This window comes from Camellia sinensis, unplaced genomic scaffold (genome assembly GCF_055761805.1).
Source record: "Camellia sinensis isolate YWXY unplaced genomic scaffold, ASM5576180v1 Unanchor6, whole genome shotgun sequence".
NCBI classification, from domain to species: Eukaryota; Viridiplantae; Streptophyta; class Magnoliopsida; order Ericales; family Theaceae; genus Camellia; species Camellia sinensis.
The window spans coordinates 14,555,722-14,565,000 of record NW_028129474.1 but is presented as its reverse complement, the minus strand read 5'-3'; positions in this window follow the sequence as shown (position 1 = coordinate 14,565,000).

Below are 9,279 nucleotides of genomic sequence, written 5' to 3'. Positions count from 1 at the left end.
AAGCCCGACGAACGCACGAAAACATTTAGAGAGGCCGAGCAAGCACCGGTTAGCGCGAATGCAAGTAACAAGCGCAACAGGCAACTTTCGAGGGACATACTTTTCGCAACAAGCTTCCACTAGGAAAGCATAGGCAACTCGTTCGAACGTCAAAGCCAACCAAATGCCAATTACCCGAGGGACACGCTTTTCGCAAGGCACCTTCCACTAGGGAAGCGCAGGCAACCCGAAGGCGAGTCGAAGACAACCCGAGGGACATGGAGGAATGCACCAGTGGAGTTCGCTGCACAGGCAGGGATCCGTCCAACTCGCACAAACCGAACACAACTCACGCGCCACGACGTACACTGTGCACCAGCCCCCCAAAACGAATCACCCCCCGAAGGACTAAGAAGCCCGACGAACGCGCAAAAACATTTAGAGAGGCCGAGCAAGCACCGGTTAGCGCGAATGCGAATAACAAACGCAACAGGCAACTTTCGAGGGACATACTTTTCGTAACAAGCTTCCACTAGGAAAGCATAGGCAACTCGTTCGAACGTCAAAGCCAACCAAATGGCAATTACCCGAGGGACACGCTTTTCGCAAGGCACCTTCCACTAGGGAAGCGCAAGCAACCCGAAGGCGAGTCGAAGACAACCCGAGGGACATGGAGGAATGCACCAGTGGAGTTCGCTGCACAGGCAGGGATCCGTCCAACTCGCACAAACCGAACACAACTCACGCGCCACGACGTACACTGTGCACCAGCCCCCCAAAACGAATCACCCCCCGAAGGACCAAGAAGCCCGACGAACGCGCGAAAACATTTAGACAGGCCGAGCAAGCACCGGTTAGCGCGAATGCAAATAACAAACGCAACAGGCAACTTTCGAGGGACATACTTCTCGCAACAAGCTTCCACAAGGAAAGCACAGGCAACTCGTTCGCACGCCAAAGCCAACCAAATGGCAATTTAACTGAGGGACATGCATTTCGCAAGGCAACTTGTACAATTACCCGAGGGACATGGCATGCTTGCCAAGGCCGTGGCTTGGCATGCTTGCCAAGGCCGTGGCATGACATGCTGCTGGCCAAAGCCGGGCATGCCATGCTGCTGGACAAGGCCGTGGCAAGGCATGCTGATGGCCGAGGCCGTGGCAAGGCATGCTGATGGCCGAGGCCGTGGCGTGGCATGCCATGCTGCTGGACGAGGCCGTGGCAAGGCATGCTGCTGGCCAAGGCATTGGCATGGCATGCTGCTGCTGACCAAGGCTTGGGCTTGCCATGCTGCTGGCAAAGGCCGCGGCATGGCATGCTGCCGGCAAAGGCCGCGGCATGGCATGCTGCCGGCCAAGGCCGCGGCATGGCATGCTGCCGGCCAAGGCCGCGGCATGGCATGCTGCCGGCCAAGGCCGCGGCATGCCATGTTGCCGGCCAAGGCCGTGGCATGGCATGCTGCTGGCCAAGGCCGCGGCATGACATGCTGGCCAAGGCCGAGGCATGGCAAGCTGCTGGCCAAGGTCGTGGCATGGCAAGCTGCTGGCCAAGGCCGGGGCATAGCACGCTGCTGGCCATGGCCGTGGCATGACAAGCTTGCCAAGGCCGGGGCATGGCGTGCTGCTGGCCAAGGCTTTGGCATGCCATGTTGCTGGCCATGGCTGTGGCATGGCATGCTGCTGGCCAAGGCCGTGGCATGGCATGCTGCTGGCCAAGGCCGTGGCATGGCATGCTGCTGGCCAAGGCCGTGGCATGGCATGCAGCTGGCCAAGGCCGTGGCATGACATGCTTGCCAAGGCCAAGGCATGGCATGCTGCTGGCCAAGGCTTTGGCATGCCATGTTGCTGGCCAAGGCTGTGGCATGGCATGCTGCTGGCCAAGGCCGTGGCATGGCATGCTGCTGGCCAAGGCCGTGGCATGGCATGCTGCTGGCCAAGGCCGGGGCATGGCATGCTGCTGGCCAAGGCCGTGGCATGGCATGCTGCTGGCCAAGGCCGTGGCATGACATGCTTGCCAAGGCCAAGGCATGGCATGCTGCTGGCCAAGGCTTTGGCATGCCATGTTGCTGGCCAAGGCTTTGGCATGCCATGTTGCTGGCCAAGGCTGTGGCATGGCATGCTGGCCTAGGCCAACGTGCCACCGCCACCGCCGCGGGCCGCCACTCGACGCATCCCGTGCTTGGCTATGTAGTTTCGATGCCACAAGCCAATGCCACAAGCCAAGCGATGGCATGTGCCAAGCGCCCGCCTAGGCATAGGCGTGGCCTGTGGCCTGGCCATGCTGGCCAGCCTTAAGGGAGGTGCCCCCCCCTTATAATAGCCTGTTAAGCCCTTTTCAATCTGGCAGGAGGAAACATCAAGCATGTTCGAGGAGTCATAATGGGGTTTTTTTAAAAAGTAACGGTTTTTTGCCAAAACTTTCAACATGAAAGTTGTATGAAATAATTTAATACACCATAAAAAAAATTATAAAAAAATATTTGGCCACCGGAATATTTTATTTTAATTTATTTCAATTTTAATACTTAAAAAATAATAAAAATTACTAAAAATACTCAAAAAATTCTAGAAAAATTCCAACAATTATAAGATGAGGCACTAGTAATTATAGTAATTTTTTTAATTATTTTTTTATTTTTAATTTATTTTATTATAATTTTTATGAGTAAATAAATAATTAAAAAGCCCGACGAACGTGCAAAAACTCTTAGAGAAACCCAGCAAGCATCGGATAGCTCGAATGCAAATAACAAACGCAACAGGCAACTTCTGAGGGACATACTTTTCCCAACAAGCTTCCACTGGGGAAAGCACTAGCAACGGGTTCGCAAGTCAAAGGCAACCAAACGGCTATTACCCGAGGGACAAGCATTTCGCAGGGCAACATATACGTAAGTCAAAGCCAAACCAAATGGCAATTACACGAGGGACAGGATTGCTTGCCAAGGGCGTGGCATGCGATGTTCTAGCCCAAGGCAAAGGCACGCCACGCTGCGGGACAAGGCCGTGGCAAGACATGCGGCTGGCCTTGGCCTTGGCATGGCATGCCGCCGGCTTTGGCTGGGCTGCGTTGGCCTTGCCATGGAATGTTGCTGGCTTCGGATGGGCTGCCTTGGCCTTGGCCTTGGCCGTGGCATGGCATGCTGCTGGCCTTGGCCTTGGCCTTGGCATGGCATGCTGGCGGCTTTGGCTGGGCTGCCTTGGCCGTGGCATGGCATGCTGCTGGCCTAGGCCTTGGCATGGCATGCTGCTGGCTTTGGCTGGCAGCCTTGGTCGTGGCATGGCATGCTGCTGGCCTTGGCCTTGGCATGGCATGCCGCCGGCTTTGGCTGGGCTGCGTTGGCCGTGGCATGGCATGCTGCTGGCCTTGGCCTTGGCATGGCATGCTGCTGGCTTTGGCTGGCCTGCCTTGGCCGTGGCATGGCATGCTGCTGGCCTAGGCCTTGGCATGGCATGCTGCTGGCTTTGGCTGGCCTGCCTTGGCCGTGGCATGGCATGCTGCTGGCATAGGCCATGGCATGGCATGCTGCTGGCTTTGGCTGGCCTGCCTTGGCCGTGGCATGGCATGCTGCTGGCCTTGGCCTTGACATGGCATGCTGCTGGCTTTGGCAGGCCTGCCTTGGCCGTGGCATGGCATGCTGCTGGCCTAGGCCTTGGCATGGCATGCTGCTGGCTTTGGCTGGGCTGCCTTGGCCGTGGCATGGCATGCTGCTGGCTTTGGCTGGGCTGCCTTGGCCGTGGCATGGCATGCTGCTGGCCTAGGCCTTGGCATGGCATGCTGCTGGCTTTGGCTGGGCTGCCTTGGCCGTGGCATGGCATGCTGCTGGCCTAGGCCTTGGCATGGCATGCTGCTGGCTTTGGCTGGGCTGCCTTGGCCGTGGCATGGCATGTTGCTGGCCTTGGCCTTGGCATGGCATGCTGCTGGCTTTGGCAGGCCTGCCTTGGCCGTGGCTTGGCATGCTGCTGGCCTAGGCCTTGGCATGGCATGCTGCTGGCTTTGGCTGGGCTGCCTTGGCCGTGGCATGGCATGCTGCTGGCCTTGGCCTTGGCATGGCATGCTGCTGGCTTTGGCTGGGCTGCCTTGGCCGTGGCATGGCATGCTGCTGGCCTAGGCCTTGGCATGGCATGCTGCTGGCTTTGGCTGGGCTGCCTTGGCCGTGGCATGGCATGCTGCTGGCCTTGGCCTTGGCATGGCATGCTGCTGGCTTTGGCTGGGCTGCCTTGGCCGTGGCATGGCATGCTGCTGGCCTAGGCCTTGGCATAGCATGCTGCTGGCTTTGGCTGGGCTGCCTTGGCCGTGGCATGGCATGCTGCTGGCCTTGGCCTTGGCATGGCATGCTGCTGGCTTTGGCAGGCCTGCCTTGGCCGTGGCATGGCATGCTGCTGGCCAAGGCCTTGGCCTGGCATGCTGCTGGCTTTGGCTGGGCTGCCTTGGCCGTGGCATGGCATGCTGCTGGCCTTGGCCTTGGCATGGCATGCTGCTGGCTTTGGCTGGCCTGCCTTGGCCGTGGCATGGCATGCTGCTGGCCTAGGCCTTGGCATGGCATGCTGCTGGCTTTGCCTGGGCTGCCTTGGCCGTGGCATGGCATGCTGCTGGCCTTGGCCTTGGCATGGCATGCTGCTGGCTTTGGCTGGCCTGCCTTGGCCGTGGCATGGCATTCTGCTGGCCTTGGCCTTGGCATGGCATGCTGCTGGCTTTGGCTGGGCTGCCTTGGCCGTGGCATGGCATGCTGCTGGCCTAGGCCTTGGCATGGCATGCTGCTGGCTTTGGCTGGGCTGCCTTGGCCGTGGCATGGCATGCTGCTGGCCTTGGCCTTGGCATGGCATGCTGCTGGCTTTGGCAGGCCTGCCTTGGCCGTGGCATGGCATGCTGCTGGCCTAGGCCTTGGCATGGCATGCTGCTGGCTTTGGCTGGGCTGCCTTGGCCGTGGCATGGCATGCTGCTGGCCTTGGCCTTGGCATGGCATGCTGCTGGCTTTGGCTGGGCTGCCTTGGCCGTGGCATGGCATGCTGCTGGCCTTGGCCTTGGCATGGCATGCTGCTGGCTTTGGCTGGGCTGCCTTGGCCGTGGCATGGCATGCTGCTGGCCTTGGCCTTGGCATGGCAAGCTGCTGGCTTTGGTTGGGCTGCCTTGGCCGTGGCATGGCATGCTGCTGGCCTTGGCTGCGCTGCCTTGGCCGTGGCATGGCATGCTGCTGGCCTTGGCCTTGGCATGGCATGCTGCTGGCTTTGGCTGGGCTGCCTTGGCCGTGGCATGGCATGCTGCTGGCCTTGGCCTTGGCATGGCATGCTGCTGGCTTTGGCTGGCCTGCCTTGGCCGTGGCATGGCATGCTGCTGGCCTTGGTTTTGGCATGGCATGCTGCTGGCTTTGGCTGGGCTGCCTTGGCCGTGGCATGGCATGCTGCTGGCCTTGGCCTTGGCATGGCATGCTGCTGGCTTTGGCAGGCCTGCCTTGGCCGTGGCATGGCATGCTGCTGGCCTAGGCCTTGGCATGGCATGCTGCTGGCTTTGGCTGGGCTGCCTTGGCCGTGGCATGGCATGCTGCTGGCCTTGGCCTTGGCATGGCATGCTGCAGGCTTTGGCTGGCCTGCCTTGGCCGTGGCATGGCATGCTGCTGGCCTAGGCCTTGGCATGGCATGCTGCTGGCTTTGGCTGGGCTGCCTTGGCCGTGGCATGGCATGCTGCTGGCCTAGGCCTTGGCATGGCATGCTACTGGCTTTGGCGGGGCTGCCTTGGCCGTGGCATGGCATGCTGCTGGCCTTGGCCTTGGCATGGCATGCTGCTGGCTTTGGCAGGCCTGCCTTGGCCGTGGCATGGCATGCTGCTGGCCTAGGCCTTGGCATGGCATGCTGCTGGCTTTGGCTGGGCTGCCTTGGCCGTGGCATGGCATGCTGCTGGCCTAGGCCTTGGCATGGCATGCTGCTGGCTTTGGCTGGGCTGCCTTGGCCGTGGCATGGCATGCTGCTGGCCTTGGCCTTGGCATGGCATGCTGCTGGCTTTGGCAGGCCTGCCTTGGCCGTGGCAAGGCATGCTGCTGGCCTAGGCCTTGGCATGGCATGCTGCTGGCTTTGGCTGGGCTGCCTTGGCCGTGGCATGGCATGCTGCTGGCCTTGGCCTTGGCATGGCATGCTGCTGGCTTTGGCTGGGCTGCCTTGGCCGTGGCATGGCATGCTGCTGGCCTTGGCCTTGGCATGGCATGCTGCTGGCTTTGGCTGGGCTGCCTTGGCCGTGGCATGGCATGCTGCTGGCCTTGGCCTTGGCATGGCAAGCTGCTGGCTTTGGCTGGGCTGCCTTGGCCGTGGCAGGGCATGCTGCTGGCCTTGGCTGGGCTGCCTTGGCCGTGGCATGGCATGCTGCTGGCCTTGGCCTTGGCATGGCATGCTGCTGGCTTTGGCTGGGCTGCCTTGGCCGTGGCATGGCATGCTGCTGGCCTTGGCCTTGGCATGGCAAGCTGCTGGCTTTGGCTGGGCTGCCTTGGCCGTGGCATGGCATGCTGCTGGCCTTGGCCTTGGCATGGCATGCTGCTGGCTTTGGCTGGCCTGCCTTGGCCGTGGCATGGCATGCTGCTGGCCTAGGCCTTGGCATGGCATGCTGCTGGCTTTGGCTGGGCTGCCTTGGCCGTGGCATGGCATGCTGCTGGCCTAGGCCTTGGCATGGCATGCTGCTGGCTTTGGCTGGGCTGCCTTGGCCGTGGCATGGCATGCTGCTGGCCTTGGCCTTGGCATGGCATGCTGCTGGCTTTGGCAGGCCTGCCTTGGCCGTGGCATGGCATGCTGCTGGCCTAGGCCTTGGCATGGCATGCTGCTGGCTTTGGCTGGGCTGCCTTGGCCGTGGCATGGCATGCTGCTGGCCTAGGCCTTGGCATGGCATGCTGCTGGCTTTGGCTGGGCTGCCTTGGCCGTGGCATGGCATGCTGCTGGCCTTGGCCTTGGCATGGCATGCTGCTGGCTTTGGCAGGCCTGCCTTGGCCGTGGCAAGGCATGCTGCTGGCCTAGGCCTTGGCATGGCATGCTGCTGGCTTTGGCTGGGCTGCCTTGGCCGTGGCATGGCATGCTGCTGGCCTTGGCCTTGGCATGGCATGCTGCTGGCTTTGGCTGGGCTGCCTTGGCCGTGGCATGGCATGCTGCTGGCCTTGGCCTTGGCATGGCATGCTGCTGGCTTTGGCTGGGCTGCCTTGGCCGTGGCATGGCATGCTGCTGGACTTGGCCTTGGCATGGCAAGCTGCTGGCTTTGGCTGGGCTGCCTTGGCCGTGGCATGGCATGCTGCTGGCCTTGGCCTTGGCATGGCATGCTGCTGGCTTTGGCAGGCCTGCCTTGGCCGTGGCAAGGCATGCTGCTGGCCTAGGCCTTGGCATGGCATGCTGCTGGCTTTGGCTGGGCTGCCTTGGCCGTGGCATGGCATGCTGCTGGCCTTGGCCTTGGCATGGCATGCTGCTGGCTTTGGCTGGGCTGCCTTGGCCGTGGCATGGCATGCTGCTGGCCTTGGCCTTGGCATGGCATGCTGCTGGCTTTGGCTGGGCTGCCTTGGCCGTGGCATGGCATGCTGCTGGCCTTGGCCTTGGCATGGCAAGCTGCTGGCTTTGGCTGGGCTGCCTTGGCCGTGGCAGGGCATGCTGCTGGCCTTGGCTGGGCTGCCTTGGCCGTGGCATGGCATGCTGCTGGCTTTGGCTGGGCTGCCTTGGCCTTGGCATGGCATGCTGCTGGCTTTGGCTGGGCTGCCTTGGCCGTGGCATGGCATGCTGCTGGCCTTGGCCTTGGCATGGCATGCTGCTGGCTTTGGCAGGCCTGCCTTGGCCGTGGCAAGGCATGCTGCTGGCCTAGGCCTTGGCATGGCATGCTGCTGGCTTTGGCTGGGCTGCCTTGGCCGTGGCATGGCATGCTGCTGGCCTTCGCCTTGGCATGGCATGCTGCTGGCTTTGGCTGGGCTGCCTTGGCCGTGGCATGGCATGCTGCTGGCCTTGGCCTTGGCATGGCATGCTGCTGGCTTTGGCTGGGCTGCCTTGGCCGTGGCATGGCATGCTGCTGGCCTTGGCCTTGGCATGGCAAGCTGCTGGCTTTGGCTGGGCTGCCTTGGCCGTGGCAGGGCATGCTGCTGGCCTTGGCTGGGCTGCCTTGGCCGTGGCATGGCATGCTGCTGGCCTTGGCCTTGGCATGGCATGCTGCTGGCTTTGGCTGGGCTGCCTTGGCCGTGGCATGGCATGCTGCTGGCCTTGGCCTTGGCATGGCATGCTGCTGGCTTTGGCTGGGCTGCCTTGGCCGTGGCATGGCATGCTGCTGGCCTAGGCCTTGGCATGGCATGCTGCTGGCTTTGGCTGGGCTGCCTTGGCCGTGGCATGGCATGCTGCTGGCCTTGGCCTTGGCATGGCATGCTGCTGGCTTTGGCAGGCCTGCCTTGGCCGTGGCAAGGCATGCTGCTGGCCTTGGCCTTGGCATGGCATGCTGCTGGCTTTGGCTGGGCTGCCTTGGCCGTGGCATGGCATGCTGCTGGCCTTGGCCTTGGCATGGCATGCTGCTGGCTTTGGCTGGGCTGCCTTGGCCGTGGCATGGCATGCTGCTGGCCTTGGCCTTGGCATGGCATGCTGCTGGCTTTGGCTGGGCTGCCTTGGCCGTGGCATGGCATGCTGCTGGACTTGGCCTTGGCATGGCAAGCTGCTGGCTTTGGCTGGGCTGCCTTGGCCGTGGCATGGCATGCTGCTGGCCTTGGCTGGGCTGCCTTGGCCGTGGCATGGCATGCTGCTGGCCTTGGCCTTGGCATGGCATGCTGCTGGCTTTGGCTGGGCTGCCTTGGCCGTGGCATGGCATGCTGCTGGCCTTGGCCTTGGCATGGCAAGCTGCTGGCTTTGGCTGGGCTACCTTGGCCGTGGCATGGCATGCTGCTGGCCTTGGCCTTGGCATGGCATGCTGCTGGCTTTGGCTGGCCTGCCTTGGCCGTGGCATGCCATGCTGCTGGCCTTGGCCTTGGCATGGCATGCTGCTGGCTTTGGCTGGGCTGCCTTGGCCGTGGCATGGCATGCTGCTGGCCTTGGCCTTGGCATGGCATGCTGCTGGCTTTGGCTGGCCTGCCTTGGCCGTGGCATGCCATGCTGCTGGCCATGGCCTTGGGGCTGGGCTGCCTTGGCTGCGGTTCTTATCACTAGACGTGCGTTGCGTGCGAAGGCGTGCAAAGGCGTGCGCGACCATGCGCGCAACACGCGCACCGTGGTCAAAAGACCACGCGCGCGGTATTCGCACAGGCCACGCTGCCCACGCCGCGGGCATGCCAGGCCAGGCTGCCCTGGCCGGCTGCATGCCAGGCCGCCC